Source organism: Ascaphus truei, unplaced genomic scaffold, assembly GCF_040206685.1.
Source record: "Ascaphus truei isolate aAscTru1 unplaced genomic scaffold, aAscTru1.hap1 HAP1_SCAFFOLD_1531, whole genome shotgun sequence".
Classification (NCBI taxonomy): Eukaryota; Metazoa; Chordata; class Amphibia; order Anura; family Ascaphidae; genus Ascaphus; species Ascaphus truei.
This window is the reverse complement of record NW_027454419.1, coordinates 59,234-75,876: the sequence shown is the minus strand read 5'-3', so window position 1 is coordinate 75,876 and position 16,643 is coordinate 59,234. Positions and strand designations below refer to the sequence as shown.

Below are 16,643 nucleotides of genomic sequence, written 5' to 3'. Positions count from 1 at the left end.
GGAGAGAGGCACAGTGAGATGGGGGGAAGAGAGGCACAGTGAGGTGGGGGGGAAGAGAGAGGCACAGTGAGGGGGGGAGAGAGGCACAGTGAGGTGGGGGAGGGGAGAGAGAGGCACCGTGAGGTGGGGGAGGGGAGAGAGAGGCACCGTGAGGTGGGGGGGGGGGAGAGAGAGGCACAGTGAGGTGGGGGGGGAAGGGAGAGGCACAGTGAGGTGGGGGGGGGGGGAAGAGGCACAATGAGGTGGGGGGGGGGGAAGAGAGGCACAGTGAGGTGGGGGGGAAGAGAGAGGCACAGTTAGGTAGGGGGGATGAGAGAGGCACAGTGAGGTGGGTGGGGAAGAGAGAGGCACAGTGAGGTGGGGGGGAGAGAGAGGCACAGTGAGGTGGGGGGGGGAGAGAGAGGCACAGTGAGGTGGGGGGGGAGAGAGGCACAGTGAGGTGGGGGGGGGGAAGAGGCACAGTGAGGTGGGGGGGGGGAAGAGAGAGGCACAGTGAGGTGGTGGTGGGGGGGGGGGGAAGAGAGAGGCACAGTGAGGTGGGGGGGAGAGAGGCACAGTGAGGTTGGGGGGGAAGAGAGGTGAGGTGGGGGGGGGAAGAAAGAGGCACAGTGAGGTGGGGGGGGAAGAGAGGTGAGGTGGGGGGGGGGAAGAAAGAGGCACAGTGAGGTGAGGGGGGGGGAGAGACAGGCACAGTGAGGTGGGGTGGGAAGAGAGGCACAGTGAGGTGGGGGGGGAAAGGCACGGTGAGGTGGGGTGGGGGGAAGAGAGGCACAGTGAGGTGGGGAGGAAGAGAGAGGCACGGTGAGGTGGGGGGGAAGAGAGGCACGGTGAGCTGAGGTGGGGTGGGGAAGAAAGAGGCACAGTGAGGTGGTTGGGGGGAAGAGAGAGGCACAGTGATGTGGGGGGGAAGAGAGGCACAGTGAGGTGGGGGGGGGAGAGAGGCACAGTGAGGTGGTGGGGGGGGGGAAGAGAGAGGCACAGTGAGGCGGGGAGGAAGAGAGAAGCACAGTGAGGTGGGGGGGAAGAGAGGCACAGTGAGATGGGGGGGAGAGGGGCACAGTGAGATGGGGGGGGAGAGAGGGGCACAGTGAGATGGGGGGGAGAGGGGAAGAGGCACAATGAGGTGGGGGGGGGGAAGAGAGGCACAGTGAGGTGGGGGAAAGAGAGAGGCACAGTTAGGTAGGGGGGATGAGAGAGGCACAGTGAGGTGGGTGGGGAAGAGAGAGGCACAGTGAGGTGGGGGGGAGAGAGAGGCACAGTGAGGTGGGGGGGGGAGAGAGAGGCACAGTGAGGTGGGGGGGAGAGAGGCACAGTGAGGTGGGGGGGGGGAAGAGGCACAGTGAGGTGGGGGGGGGAAGAGAGAGGCACAGTGAGGTGGTGGTGGGGGGGGGGGGGAAGAGAGAGGCACAGTGAGGTGGGGGGGAGAGAGGCACAGTGAGGTGGGGGGGGAAGAGAGGTGAGGTGGGGGGGGGAAGAAAGAGGCACAGTGAGGTGGGGGGGGAAGAGAGGTGAGGTGGGGGGGGGGAAGAAAGAGGCACAGTGAGGTGAGGGGGGGGGAGAGACAGGCACAGTGAGGTGGGGTGGGAAGAGAGGCACAGTGAGGTGGGGGGGGAAAGGCACGGTGAGGTGGGGTGGGGGGAAGAGAGGCACAGTGAGGTGGGGAGGAAGAGAGAGGCACGGTGAGGTGGGGGGGAAGAGAGGCACGGTGAGCTGAGGTGGGGTGGGGAAGAAAGAGGCACAGTGAGGTGGTTGGGGGGAAGAGAGAGGCACAGTGATGTGGGGGGGAAGAGAGGCACAGTGAGGTGGGGGGGGAGAGAGGCACAGTGAGGTGGTGGGGGGGGGGAAGAGAGAGGCACAGTGAGGCGGGGAGGAAGAGAGAAGCACAGTGAGGTGGGGGGGAAGAGAGGCACAGTGAGATGGGGGGGAGAGGGGCACAGTGAGATGGGGGGGGAGAGAGGGGCACAGTGAGATGGGGGGGAGAGGGGCACAGTGAGGTGGGCGGGGGAAGAGAGGCACAGTGAGGTGGGGGGGGCAAGAGAGAGGCACAGTGAGGTGGGGGGGGGGGAAGAGAGAGGCACAGTGAGGTGGGGGGGGGAAGAGAGAGGCACCAGTGAGGTGGGGGTGGGCGAAGAGAGAGGCACAGTGAGATGGGGGGGGGAGAGAGGGGCACAGTGAGGTGGGGGGGAAGAGAGAGGCACAGTGAGGTGGGGGGGGGGAAGAGAGAGGCACAGTGAGGTGGGGGGGGGGGAAGAGAGAGGCACAGTGAGGTGTGGGGGGGAGAGAGGCACAGTGAGGTGGGGGGGAAGAGAGAGGCACAGTGAGGTGGGGGGGAAGAGAGAGGCACAAAAAGGTGGGGGGGAGAGAGAGGCACAGTGAGGTGGGGGGGAAGAGAGAGGCACAGTGAGGTGGGGGGGGGGAAGAGAGGCACAGTGAGGTGGGGTGGGGGGGGAAGAGAGGCACCAGTGAGGTGGGGGGGGCGAAGAGAGAGGCACAGTGAGGTGGGGGGGGGGGATAGAGGCACAGTGAGGTGGGGGGGAGAGAGGCACAGTGAGGTGGGGGGGGGAAGAGAGGCACAGTGAGGTGGGGGGAGAGAGGCACAGTGAGGGGGGTAGAGAGAGAGGCACAGTTAAGGGGGGTAGAGAGTGGCACAGTGAGGGGGGTTGAGAGAGGCACAGTGAGGGGGGGTAGAGAGAGGTACAGTGGGGGGGTGGGGGGTTAGAGAGGCACAGTGAGGTGGGGGGGAAGAGAGAGGCACAAGTGAGGTGGGGGGGAAGAGAGAGGCACAGTGAGGTGGGGGGGGGGGGGAAGAGAGAGGCACAGTGAGGTGGGGGGGGGGGGAGAGAGGCACAGTGAGGTGGGGGAGAGAGAGGCACAGTGAGGTGGGGGTGAGAGAGAGGCACAGTGAGGTGGGGGGAAGAGAGGCACAGTGAGGTTGGGGGAGGGAAGAGAGGCACAGTGAGGTGGGGGGAAGAGAGGGGCACAGTGAGGTGGGGGGGGAGAGACACAGTGAGGTGGGGGGGGGAAGAGAGAGGCACAGTGAGGTGGGAGGGGGGAAGAGAGAGGCACAGTGAGGTGGGGGGGGAGAGAGGCACAGTGAGGTGGGGGGGGGGGAGAGAGAGGCACAGTGAGGTGGGGAGAGAGAGAGGCACAGTGAGGTGGGGGGGGGGGGGAAGAGAGAGGCACAGTGAGGTTGGGGGGGTGAAGAGAGAGGCACAGTGAGGTGGTGGCGGGGGGGAAGAGAGAGGCACAATGAGGTGGTGGCGGGGGGGAAGAGAGGCACAGTGAGGTGGGGGGGAAGAGAGAGGCACAGTGAGGGGGGGGAGAGAGACAGGGAAAGTGGGGGGGGGGTAGAGAGAGGCACAGTGAGGGGGGTATTGAGAGGCACAGTGAGGGGGGGTAGTGAGAGGCACAGTGAGGGGGGTAGAGAGAGGCACAGTGAGGGGGGATAGAGAGAGGCACAGCGAGAGGGGGTAGAGAGAGGCACAGCGAGGGGGGGTAGAGAGAGGCACAGCGGGTGGGGGTAGAGAGGCACAGGGGGTGGGGGTAGAGAGAGGCACAGTGTGGGGGGTAGATAGAGGCACAGTGTGGGGGGTAGATAGAGGCACAGTGTGGGTGGGAAGAGGCACAGTGTGGGGGGGAAGAGGCACAGTGTGGGGAGGTAGAGGCACAGTGTGGGGAGGTAGAGGCACAGTGTGGGGGGTAGAGGCACAGTGTGGGGGGTAGAGGCACAGTGTGGGGGGTAGAGGCACAGTGTGGGGGGTAGAGGCACAGTGTGGGGGGTAGAGGCACAGTGTGGGGGGTAGAGGCACAGTGTGGGGGGTAGAGGCACAGTGTGGGGGGTAGAGGCACAGTGTGGGGGGTAGAGGCACAGTGTGGGGGGTAGAGGCACATTGTGGGGGGGGGGGTAGAGGCACAGTGTGGGGGGGGGTAGAGAGAGGCACAATGTGGGGGGGTAGAGAGGCACAGTGAGGGTGAGGGGTAGAGAGGCACAGTGAGGGGGTTTAGAGAGAGGCACAGTTAAGGGGGGTAGAGAGTGGCACAGTGAGGTTGGGGGAGGGAAGAGAGGCACAGTGAGGTGGGGGGGAAGAGAGAGGCACAGTGAGGTGGGGGGGGAGAGACACACAGTGAGGTGGGGGGGGGAAGAGAGAGGCACAGTGAGGTGGGAGGGGGGAAGAGAGAGGCACAGTGAGGTGGGGGGGAGAGAGGCACAGTGAGGTGGGGGGGAGAGAGGCACAGTGAGGTGGGGGGGAGAGAGAGGCACAGTGAGGTGGGGGGGGGGGAAGAGAGAGGCACAGTGAGGTTGGGGGGGTGAAGAGAGAGGCACAGTGAGGTGGTGGCGGGGGGGAAGAGAGAGGCACAATGAGGTGGTGGCGGGAGGGAAGAGAGAGACACAGTGAGGTGGTGGCGGGGGGGAAGAGAGGCACAGTGAGGTGGGGGGGAAGAGAGAGGCACAGTGAGGTGGGGGGGAAGAGAGAGGCACAGTGAGGTGGGGGGGGAAGAGAGGCACAGTGAGGTGAGGGGGAAGAGAGAGGCACAGTGAGGGGGGGAGAGAGACAGGGAAAGTGGGGGGGGGGGGTAGAGAGCGGCACAGTGAGGGGGGTAGAGAGAGGCACAGTGAGGGGGGGTAGAGAGAGGCACAGTGAGGGGGGTAGAGAGAGGCACAGTGAGGGGGGATAGAAAGAGGCACAGCGAGAGGGGGTTGAGAGGCACAGCGAGGGGGGGTAGAGAGAGGCACAGTGGGTGGGGGTAGAGAGGCACAGGGGGTGGGGGTAGAGAGAGGCACAGTGTGGGGGGTAGATAGAGGCACAGTGTGGGGGGTAGATAGAGGCACAGTGTGGGTGGGAAGAGGCACAGTGTGGGGGGGAAGAGGCACAGTGTGGGGAGGTAGAGGCACAGTGTGGAGAGGTAGAGGCACAGTGTGGGGGTAGAGGCACAGTGTGGGGGTAGAGGCACAGTGTGGGGGGTAGAGGCACAGTGTGGGGGGTAGAGGCACAGTGTGGGGGGTAGAGGCACAGTGTGGGGGGTAGAGGCACAGTGTGGGGGGTAGAAGCACAGTGTGGGGGGTAGAGGCACATTGTGGGGGGGGGTAGAGGCACAATGTGGGGGGGTAGAGAGAGGCACAATGTGGGGGGGGTAGAGAGGCACAGTGAGGGGGTGGGGTAGAGAGGCACAGTAGGAGGGGTAGAGAGGCACAGTAGGAGGGGTAGAGAGGCACAGTGAGGGGGTTTAGAGAGGGGCACAGTGAGGGGGTTTAGAGAGGGGCAAAGTGAGGGTGGGTAGAGTATCACAGTAGGGGGGTAGAGAGAGGCATAGTGTGGAGGGGTAGAGAGGCACAGTGAGGGGGTTTAGAGAGGGGCAAAGTGGGGGGTGTAGAGAGGCACAGTAGGGGGGTAGAGAGAGGCATAGTGTGGAGGAGTAGAGAGGCACAGTGGGCGGGGGTTAGAGAGAGGCACAGTGAAACGCAGAGAGAGGGGCACTGAGGTGCAGGGAGAGGGGCACAGTGAGGCACAGGGAGAGGGGCACAGTGAGGCGCAGGGAGAGGGGCACAGTGAGGTGCAGAGAGAGAGGGGCACAGTGAGGTGCAGGGAGAGGGGGCACAGTGAGGTGCAGGGAGAGGGGCACAGTGAGGTGCAGAGAGAGGGGCACAGTGAGGCGCAGGGAGAGGGGCACAGTGAGGCGCAGGGAGAGGGGCACAGTGAGGCGCAGGGAGAGGGGCACAGTGAGGCGCAGGGAGAGGGGCACAGTGTGGTGCAGAGAGAGAGGGGCGCTGGTAGAGGGGCACAGTGTAGCGCAGTGAGCGGAGCACAGTGGCAGAGAGAGAGAGGGGCACAGTGGCGCAGAGAGAGAGGGGCACAGTGAGGGGGAGAGAGGGGCACAGTGAGGGGGAGAGAGGGGCACAGTGAGGGGGAGAGAGGGGCACAGTGAGTCGCAGAGAGAGGGGCACAGTGAGGCGCAGAGAGAGAGGGGCACAGTGAGGCACAGGGAGAGAGGGGCACAGTGAGGCGCAGAGACAGGGGGCACAATGAGGGGGATAGAGAGGGGCACAGTGAGGGGGAGAGAGAGGGGCACAGAGGGGCACAGTGAGGGGGAGAGGGGTACAGTGAGGGGGAGAGAGGGGCACAGTGAGGGGGAGAGAGGGGCACAGTGAGGGGGATAGAGGGGTACAGTGAGGGGGAGAGAGAGGGGCACAGTGAGGGGGGGAGAGAGGGGCACAGTGAGGGGGAGAGAGAGGGGCACAGTGAGGGGGAGAGAGAGGGGCACAGTGAGGGGGAGAGAGAGGGGCACAGTGAGGGGGAGAGAGAGGGGCACAGTGAGGGGGAGAGAGAGGGGCACAGTGAGGGGGAGAGAGAGGGGCACAGTGAGGGGGAGAGAGGGGCACAGTGAGGGGGAGAGAGAGAGGGGCACAGTGAGGGGGAGAGAGGGGCACAGTGAGTGGGAGAGTGAGGGGCACAGTGAAGTAGAGAAAAATTATTATGAAGAATAAATATTTAAAAAATTGCACTTATGATCGACTTTATTTTTCTTTTATTTCCCTGTGCTAATTATTCTGCTCCATACAAAATGTTCCTAATATTGCAATATACTAAGATAAATCCCTTAATTTTTCAGTGTTCTCATGTTAACGGAGGAAGGGAGCAGCGTGATTGAGAAGACCGTAGGGAGCGATTCATGGTATGTTTATTAATTTAAACTTTTACATCCTCATAAACCTTTTATAAAACACAGAACATATGCAAAGAAACCTGCAGAATGGTCAATGTGGGGATCAAACCCACGACCTTGGCATTAACACCACAACTGAGCTATCCAGCAAGGAAGCAATTGTATGTAGCACATGAGCCAGCGCAGGTACTGCTGGGAAAGTATCTTACTCATCACTTTGTGTATTTAAAGGAACAAATAACGTTTCAGGGCAGCCGCCCTTTCGTCAGATCCCCCTCAGTGTGCACAAGCATAAAACATGTAAGTAACAATGACATTCGCCCCCACCCACTTGGCGCCATTAAGCCGACCCCGTTCCAGGCGTGTGGAGGTCTCACAATAGCCGGGAGGACCTCGCGTGTTGGCTTGATTCCCGGTGCTTCCGGATTGTGACATCACGTGTGCGTCACGGCAAGACCCGCTCCTTTAAAATCATGTAATGAGAAACACCTGTTGATTAATTAGTTCACCAAGATATAAAAGCATGCAATGTGTCATGAGACTCCACACTCATGAGGAAGAAAGCAGTCGCTTTCGAAACGCGTAGAGTGGGAGTCTTATTCAGAGAGGAGCATACAGCAGAGGAGTTGCAGGAGGATCCAGCCCTCACCGAGCGGCGAAACCGGAAGTGACGTCACACGCCAGTCGGAGCAGTCTAAACAGCTGACCGGAGGCTGAGGCGGAGGAGTGGGGGAACGTTGTGGGACGGTGAGCCAGCTGGCTAAAATCTTCCTACACTAATGCAGTGTGATATGCCCGTTTTTTATTGTTAGAATGGGAGTATAATATTTTATTGTTATAAAGCTATTTTTATCTTGTGTGATCTGCGCTATGCCAGTTTTTCTCTCTACATTGGGGTACGTGATCCTGGGGACCTGATCCACTTTGATGACAACTGCATCATCCACTTACCTCTGACCATTTGAGTCAACCCTGCCTTTTTGACTCTTACATCTTGTAAGTAGTCAATTCATTAGAGCCAAGTCAATTGAAGGCTTTTTTCACATTGTCATTGTTTCCTCCCCGTGGATTTTGTGTGTTTTACGTGTGTATATATATATATATACTAGCTGATATACCCGGTGTTGCCTGGGATGTAAAGAAAAATGATGTGCTTGTTATTGAAAAAAGTTTGTTTCTAAACAAACAACAGTAAAATGAACTTGTAGCTGAGCAAATGTGAGCAAAGTCTACGTTTATTGTAATGCTTGTTTATAAACAACACTTTTAGTAGTTTGGAGGGGTGGGAGGGGGTGTGGCGTGTGTGGAAAGGGCGCGCAGGCGGGCATTATTGGGGAGTGGTGAGAGGGTGTGGTGCGCCCAGGCTGGAATTAAAAGGTCGCGCGCAGGCGGTCATTATTCAGTGGTGGTGGGAAAGGGCGCGCGCAGGCGGTCATTACGCCCTCCTCACCCATACGGGGTAAGTGTTGAGTGTGTGAGAGCCCCCCTCTGGTGGCGGCTGCTATGGCGCGTGTGGCGGAGCCGGGGGGGCATTCCTTAACGGTAAATTCAGGGCTGTGGCATGTTGCAGGATACCTGCCATCATGTCAGCACAAAGGAATACAAGTGAAATAGCTGCACATTGAGGGAGGAATATACAGAACCTCAAATTGAAGCTCAACAGGTACCACGGATCACACATACATTTTAACCCCCATTACATCTGTACACATCATGTTATGGCAGCATTGTGCTGCAATCCTACCAGCTACAACGCATACTGCACACCATAAAGCATGGGACCTTTACCTGAGCATATTGTAATGAGATTACACAAAGCTTGTGTATGCAATCCCTGCTGTTTCCCTCCCTCGCCTTCTCGGGAAAGAAGTTGCATTAATCCATGTGCTAAAAACACAACCACAACTGCAATACCCGAGTAATACATGTAGCCCAACTACACACGGAGTCAGATACACTTAGGGCGTTGCTGTTACGATTGTGCTCGCCACAAACCGGGACCGGACCGCGAGGCTGAGGTGGGGTTATATAATCACCGACCTTAGTCCGCGCAGACTGATCCGGAGTGCGCAGTTCGTAGTCGTACGTAGCAGGGTCAGGATTGGAGAAGGCAGCATCGTCATTATTCAAGCAGGCGTTCGGCAACAGGTAGTCAGGAGTTCCCCGCTTCAGCTTAGGAGCGTGAGCGCGGGAGTGGCCTCTTCGTGAGGAGCGGCCTCGGCCCATGACGCCGGTCTCAGCAGGAGGAGACAGCAGGCTGGCCGAAGTACACCGCAGGGCAGCGTCGGGAAACCAACGCTTCAGCAGAGAAGTCAGGAACGGGCCCCTGCATGGAACTAGGAACTAGGGATAAGAACTAGACAAGTTAGTACACCAGGATACAAGCCAGAGCGGCTTGTGGCAGAGACTCTAACGTCCAGGGTTGGAATTATGCTCGGCACTGTTTCAGTGCCAACGCCCAGGGTATAAAGGGCGGAGATCCAATCACAGGAGGAGGGTGTGTGAGCATTCCTCCAATGATATTGCACAGAGCAGAAGCTGCAATGAGAGACAGCACATGTGCCATTGATTGCCAGAGGAAGCTTGCAACTGCAAATGTCTGCAAGGCTATAGTAAAAGCCAGGAGTGGATTCCTTACAGTTGCCTGGTTTTGCTGTAGAGACAATAACTGGTTACAATTACAGGTAAATAATACAATAATACGGCAATAAAAGCTTTAATCTCAGGGAAGTAAAGTTAAGGAACTGATCCTGTGAGCTTGGAAACGGGAATAATTACAGAAGTCTCTGGTAGATCTCATTACTCTTTCCCTCATAGCAGCAGCTTCTGTGTCTGTACTATATGCAGAGCAGCGCGTGTATCTGTATTATACGCAGAGCAGTGTGTATCTGTATTATACGCAGAGCACGTGTGTATCTGTATTATACGCAGAGCAGCGTGTGTATCTGTATTATACGCAGAGCAGCGTGTGTATCTGTAACCAAATATAATAATGTTGCACAATCAATTTGTGAAGCATTGTGATAAAGTGCACTATTAAATATGGGCACAAATAGTGCCTATTAGGTGAATTAAATAATTCTAAAAATGTGCAAGTGAATATAAACACCAAACTAAAAATAAAAACTATATATAAGTAAAAAATAAACAAAAAAACAGTCCCGTAAAATTAAAGAGAGGTTTTCTTCCTGAATGAAATTCCAGCAACTGAAAGGGGTCACGGCTGCTTCCAATGGGAGGAACCACATCCGAAAGGGAACCGAAAAGAAAGTGCACACCCCATAGCGTAAAATAATACAACTCTTTAATAAAAAGAAGGGGGAGGGAAACAAGTGCACTCACAAGGGATGGAATATAAAAGGAGTTTGTGATATAATCACCAGCCAGCAATCCCATCGGTATAGAGCCTCAGTCCTGGCAATCCTCTCATGAGGGATAGTAGAGCAGGTCCGATAAGGACTGAATCTGGCAAAGTCCTGAGTGAAAGGAAAGTCCTTGATTGGAGGAGATTCAACATCTCGCGGCCAAAAACACACGGAGCAGGACCCGGCCTCGTCGAGCTCGTTGCGTGATGACGTAATGCCATAGCCCTAACGCGTTTCATCACACAAGATGGCGACTTCAGTGGATGATGAAAAAATGTTCTTGAGCAGCTTTAAATAGCCAGTCGGTGCCTAGCAACAGCATACCAAGCAATAATAGGGTGATAGACACTTAGTGTGCTGGTCTAGCAACAATTGCCTAGTAAGTCCAGGAAACCTCGGACATCTGTGCAAAAATATACAATAACTGCTAAATACATAAAACATATTGTGAATAATAAAACCACAGAGGGAACAATGACCATACCAGTTTACCATTAACATACTGTTGAGGTTCCCTTCCCATGTCAGGGTCTCTGCTCAGATGTGGATTGCCAAATTAGTATAACACAAGCCTGGGTGCACCCCGGATCCCAATAAATGACACAGAGTCATGTATCAGTTCCCTCAGGCTCCGTAGTTCAGACTGCCGTGCCGAGTATATGTATTACAGAATATATATAGCAGACAATAAGTTTCAGTTTCGATTCTCTGTAAACCATAAGTTTCAGTTTCGATTCTCTGTAGACCAGCTGAATTCACAGGAAACCGAGAGTTAGCAAAAAAGGCTCCTGGTTGAGTTTCGATTCACCTCAGAGAGAGAGAGAGAGAGAGACTTATTAGCTTATATAAAAACATACTGCGTTATTTCCAAGCCTTGCAGTTAAAGCAGATTCAATATGGCGGAATGCATACAAAATGGACGAATAGTTTCTTATAATACTTTATTACCTTCACATTCCCCCCTAGACACTAAAAGGACATTTTGTATAGGAAGGGGTCTGTCCCTAATTTCTGTTTCTTGTGCTAGAGTCCCTACCTGAGGGTGTTGGTCGGCTGTTCATGGGCTTGTCCCATCCCCGACAACTTCTGGCTCGCTAAACTCGAAGACCTACAGTATACACAAAAGGGTTCCCTGACCTCAAACAAACACACTAGGGTCTGGGATTCTAGAGTGGTCACCCCTTATTCGAGTTTGGTTGTACTGTAATTGAACATCTTGGGTGATTTCTGCAGTGGTATATCTTCCAGATCAATATTGTCTTTGTTGTACATTACCATTGTGGGTATAACCTCAGACCCAGCCTTCTTACAGAGACCCTTACAGCACGGGATAACACAGAGGACCACTACTGCCAGAACCAAAAGTATAATCAGGAGAAATATTGCCAGTTGTGTCAACCATTGTCGCCAGCCAGACAGCCACGAGAAATACTTGTCCCATGGGTCTGTTATACCAGAATTTCTTTTAAGTTCATCAGACAAATCTTTCAATTTATTAATAGCTGTGGTAACCTTACCGTCCGGGCCTGTGTTCCCGGGAATATATGTACAGCACGCATCTCCAATCATATGGCAAACTCCCCCTTTTTCTGCTAATATCATATCTAAAGCCATTCTATTTTGGAACGTCATAGTGGAAGTGGGTCCAAGTTGGTCAGCCAGGCCTTGTAGCGCATCACGGGTGTAATTCACAAACCTTTGTTGATTATAATAGATATAGTTAATCCAATCTACATTTTTATTAACCGTGACTAGGGTCATAAAAAATGACTCAAACCCAGCTTTTACCTGATCTCTGGCCTTAAACTCATCAGGAACTCCTCTCGGTACCCCGATGGCATCTATATATACATGTGGGTCTAAACTTCCTGCAGGGGCTTCTCGCTTACTGACTTTAATTGGTGATGATAATACCTTAGATTTTTCTGTACCAACAGGGATTATATGCATTGGCATTAGAATTTTGGTCAGTGCACACTGACCTGTCCAGTTACCTTCAAGTCTGGTTCTTAATTTTAGATCCCCACATATCCAGTATATATCTCCTAACGATTGGACCTGATTTTGTAACTTAATACTGGAAATATTAGAGAAAGTGTCACAATATCCTTGGGAGAAATTACCTAAAAACCTGTTGCCCTGTAGAGACTCATAGCAGGTATAGTTCCCCTTGTATACAGTGATCCCTTCCCCTGGTTTTGGGGTTTTTGTTGTGAGTGGATATTTTTGTTTCCAATCTTCACACTGGGAGTGATTGGTACTTGTATTGGTATATAGACTAATGAAACATTCTTCTGCATTGATGGGTATGTTTAAAGGCACTGTGCCGAGATGGGGCCTAGCTGCAGCACAAACATAGCAGTTACTTTTGTTATTTTTTTGAGTGGTGTATCTTATCCATTCCAACCAAAGGTTGGTGTCTGGAAAACCTGTTTCTATGGCCAGTGTGTCTTGGAAAGAGGGATCTGCTGTGGCTACCATACCTTGAAATGTCTGAATCCGGGGGGCCACGGGATTTTTCTCTATCTTGGGTTTTTTTTGGGACATCTGCCAATCTTTAGAGTTATACATATCCTGAATTCTGAACTTCCCGTAGGCTCCCCTTGTACCCCCTTTCATCCAATTTCCTAGAACATATACACCAGCGTCCCCGGGGCTCGGGGTTTCTATAGTTAATATGAGTTTCATTATTTTACCCGTCTTACCACTGACTAGACATGTACCAGTTTTTCGCAAGATCATTCGACTGATTAGAGACTTGCCATTTCTGTCTTTTCGTGCTAGGCCATTCTGTGGTTGGTATCCCCAATCTGTTCCCGTGTTCCATCCTTCTGCTCCCCAGTAATCACATTCCTGTCCCCAATAACTGTCTGTAACACATATATATATGGCTCTAGAGTTCGAAGTGTCTCGGTACATATTACACTGCCAATCGGTTGAGGGACAGCTGACAATATTACAGTAATCGAAGGAGAAGGTAGCTACATGAGTATTGGATGAATTATACCAAAACGTGACTGCCCCTTCATGTTGGGTGATAGCAATCTCTTGTGCCTCCCCCAAAACTAACAAACAAAGGATATACAGAATCATTTTTCTTCCGAAAGAGGTGTCGCTGTTCTCTTGCAATGAGATGCGTGGATCCAGGTAGTTTTCCCTTGGATCTTGACTGAGGTGGGTGTGACTAGAGTTACCAGATGAGGGCCTGTGTATCTGGGATCCAGTGCGTGTTTTCTCACGTGCTTCTTTACATACACCCAATCACCTGGCTTTATTTCATGGGTTGTGTCATCCGTGCTGGAATCTGGAAGAGAAAGTGACACTGCAGAATGGAGATTAGATAACTCTTCACTTAATTTGATAACATAATATACCTGCCTATCATGCATTTCAGTGAGATTTATATTCCCTTTATTATCCCTAATTCTGACTGCACTTCCAAATAATACTTCGAAGGGAGACAACCCAGATCTAACCTGTGGGGTGGTCCTAACATGGAACAAAACTATAGGTAGGAGGTCGGGCCAGGGGAGTTGACTCTCTTGGGTCATTTTTAGTAGAGCTGTTTTAAGGGTCTGATTAATCCGTTCAACCTTCCCGCTACTTTGGGGGTGATATGGGGTATGGAGGGCTTGTTTCATGCCCAGGGCCTCCAACATTTCCTTGAAAATATTGGCGGTGAAGGCTGGTCCTTGGTCGCTCTCTATTACTTCAGGGAATCCAAATCTGCAACAGAGTTCAGTGATTAGCTTCTTAGCAGTGGTTTTCGCTGTCATATTGGGTACTGGGTAGACTTCGGGCCATCCTGAGAACATATCCACCACCACAAGTGCATACTCATATCGTCCTGACTTCGGCATCTGGATATGATCAATTTGTATTCTTTGGAAAGGAAAGTCTGGTTTCACAAGATGTTTTGGAGGTGTAGGTTCAGTTTTTCCTGGATTGCAGGTTTGACAGATGACACAAGCTTTATTCAGTTCCACCAAAATCTTTCTTATACCAGGTGCGAAGTACAACTTGTTTATTACTGCTAATGCTTGGTTATGTCCTCTGTGAGTAGGTCCATGTGCCCAGGTGGCGATTGCATGGTACATGTGTCGGGGCACACAAATCTGGTCTTTGATTTTCCATAGTCCAGTTTGTTTTTCTTGTGCTGCCCCTGCCTTTTCCCAGCTCTCTTTTTCTTCTTTGGGTACTGTTCCTTGTTCCTTCTTCATCTGTTCTTGGTAAGGATCTATATCATCCATGGGAGGATTTTCTTGGCACTTCTTGTAATTACTGGTGCAACAACTGTGGCTTCCTGCAACGCTGATGACGGTGGATCTTTTCGAGTCTTGTCTTCTTGAAGGGCAGCTTGCTTGGCTGCTTGGTCCGCAAGGAAATTTCCCTGTGTCTCAGGTGTATTCACCTTTCCATGTGCTTTGATTTTTACTACCGCCACTTCCTTGGGTAGCTGTAGAGAGTCCAATAGTCTTTTTATGGCATCTGCGTGCTTGACCGGCGTTCCATTTGCTGTGATGAATCCACGATTAGCCCAGATGGTTTCAAAATCATGAGTGACTCCAAAAGCATAGGCACTGTCTGTGTAAATGTTGACCTTCTGACCTTCTGCGAGGTTACAGGCTCTTTCGACAGCAATTATCTCCGCTTCTTGTGCCGATATATGGCTGGGGAGAGCTTCTGCTTGGATCACTTGGTCGACTGTAGTGACGGCGTATCAGGTATGGAAACGTCCGTGTTCATCAGCAAATCTAGAACCATCAGTAAAAAAGGATAGATCAGGATCTTTGAAAGGCGTCTGTTGTGCCCGGGATGGGGTACCTTGCCGCTGTAGTTCTGTTATACAGTCATGGTCTTCAGACTCATGGATACCCCCTTCCACCGGAATCAGAGTTGCAGGGTTGAGTACTGTACATTTCTTCAGGGTGACATTGTCCGGTATTAGCAGTGCAGACTGTAGCCTCAGTAAACGTTGCATGGTTAGGTATTTCGGCCTAGACAGGTTCAGGATAGCATGGATGTCATGCGGTGCTTGGATAACAAGAGGGTGACCCAGAACAATGTCCGCTGCCCTGTTGAAAATTTCGAATGTTGCTTGTACTGCTCTGAAGCAGGATGAGTACCCTTGTGATACAGAGTCCAATTTAGCAGAGTAGTAAGCCAGAGGTCTCATTCGGTTACCGTGTGGTTGTGTGAGGACACCGGCGGCGAATCCATCATGTTCATCCACGAAAAGAGTGAAAGACTGGTCATAGTCTGGAATGCCCAATGCAGGGGCGCGCGTAACTAGGTCTTTTAGCGTTTGAAAGGACTCTTGTAATTCTGTTCCGTGGGCTGCGTTGGTACTTGAGGTGAGGCGTTATACAAAACACCAATTCGGTCATCCTCCTTCTCTTCTGGGATAGCTACCATCGTCTTCTTCACGGAGGACTGTTTCTTCTAGAAAGCTTTGGCTATTGTGAGGGCGTCTGTGTACCCTAATGAGGTCATCCAGGGACACCCTTCTTGGACCGCAGCCCGTAGCTTGGGAGTAAGTCCATCCATAAATGCTGCTGCTAGCAGATTGGCTTGTAATTTATTGCTGGTGGAGAACCCCATATCTCTAAACATTTGGAGTAGTCTAGTATGATATTTCTCGACTGATTCAGTAGCTTCTTGGGTGACATCCTTTAGTGATTCAGTCTGCTCTGTGAGTCTATCCTGGGCCCATAGTTGTATTTGTTCTAGGAAGTCTTCTCCAGATTTATAGTCTGTGGTGTCAACTATCCTAGCATCATTGAGGGATTTCTCAACAAGGGGCCAAAATGAGTCTCCCGCTTTTAACATGGTGAGAGATTTTAAATCAGCCCATGTTGCGGAGTAGTTCTGCTGAATCTGACGTAACATTCTATAAAAGGGCATGGGCTTGTCTTCCGGATCGGGGAGTTGCTGTAAGAGGGTGGAGCTTTGTTGGGGCGTGAATTTGATGTACCTAACTGCTCCTTCCGGAACGTCTTCACTCCACGGTTGGGAGACGGGAGGAGCATTTCCGTGTTCTGCTTTTACAATAGGAAAAGAGCGGACCGTGTCTGAGGTAGCACAGGCGGCTTGAAAAAGCAGTGGCCTGACAGAGTCATTGGCAACAAGCAGAATACTTTCAAGATTGAGGGGTGATTCTCTGATCGTACTGAGTACTGCTTGGACTATATGTTGGATACATTCTTTTATGGGATACCCGAAAAGACCACCAGAAATGGGAGGGAACGCTATAGTGCGTCTGGGCATGGCCGCACTATTGAGGCTGGAAGCATAGATTAGGGATGTATGGACAACGGCTTGGAGGAGTTGTTTGGCTCTTTCTGGAGCATAGTCCCTATACACTGGCCCTGCTGCATGGATGATTAAATTACAGGGTAAATCTCCGGGCCCGGTGGCAGCTATACCCCCGACTGATACCTCTCCATGTTTCTGAATATAAATATTAGAGTCACGCTGTATGGCCTCACCCCCTTTCTCACAAATTAATTTAGCAAGGCCCCCATTATGTTGGAGCCTCCCATTTGCTGGATTAACTATCGCGCCAACCGACAAGCTAGTAATGTCTGCCTGCATCACTTTTACAATAATTTGACG

At 52.8% G+C, this 16,643-nt stretch overlaps 1 protein-coding gene across 2 annotated transcripts in view; it reads left to right on the top strand.

The window, feature by feature from the left end:
- The first annotated feature begins 6,569 nt into the window (after positions 1–6,569).
- The window catches only part of LOC142476236 (uncharacterized), a 48,948-nt gene continuing 38,874 nt past the window's right edge, over positions 6,570–16,643 (top strand). The window contains exons 1-2 of one of the 2 annotated variants that reach the window (XR_012791462.1): positions 6,570–6,672; positions 6,895–7,520. The gene's annotated coding sequence lies outside the window, so the exon portion shown is untranslated. Of the gene's footprint in view, positions 6,673–6,894; positions 7,521–16,643 lie in introns of those variants that run through there. The other variant, XM_075581720.1, reaches the window with a different exon arrangement.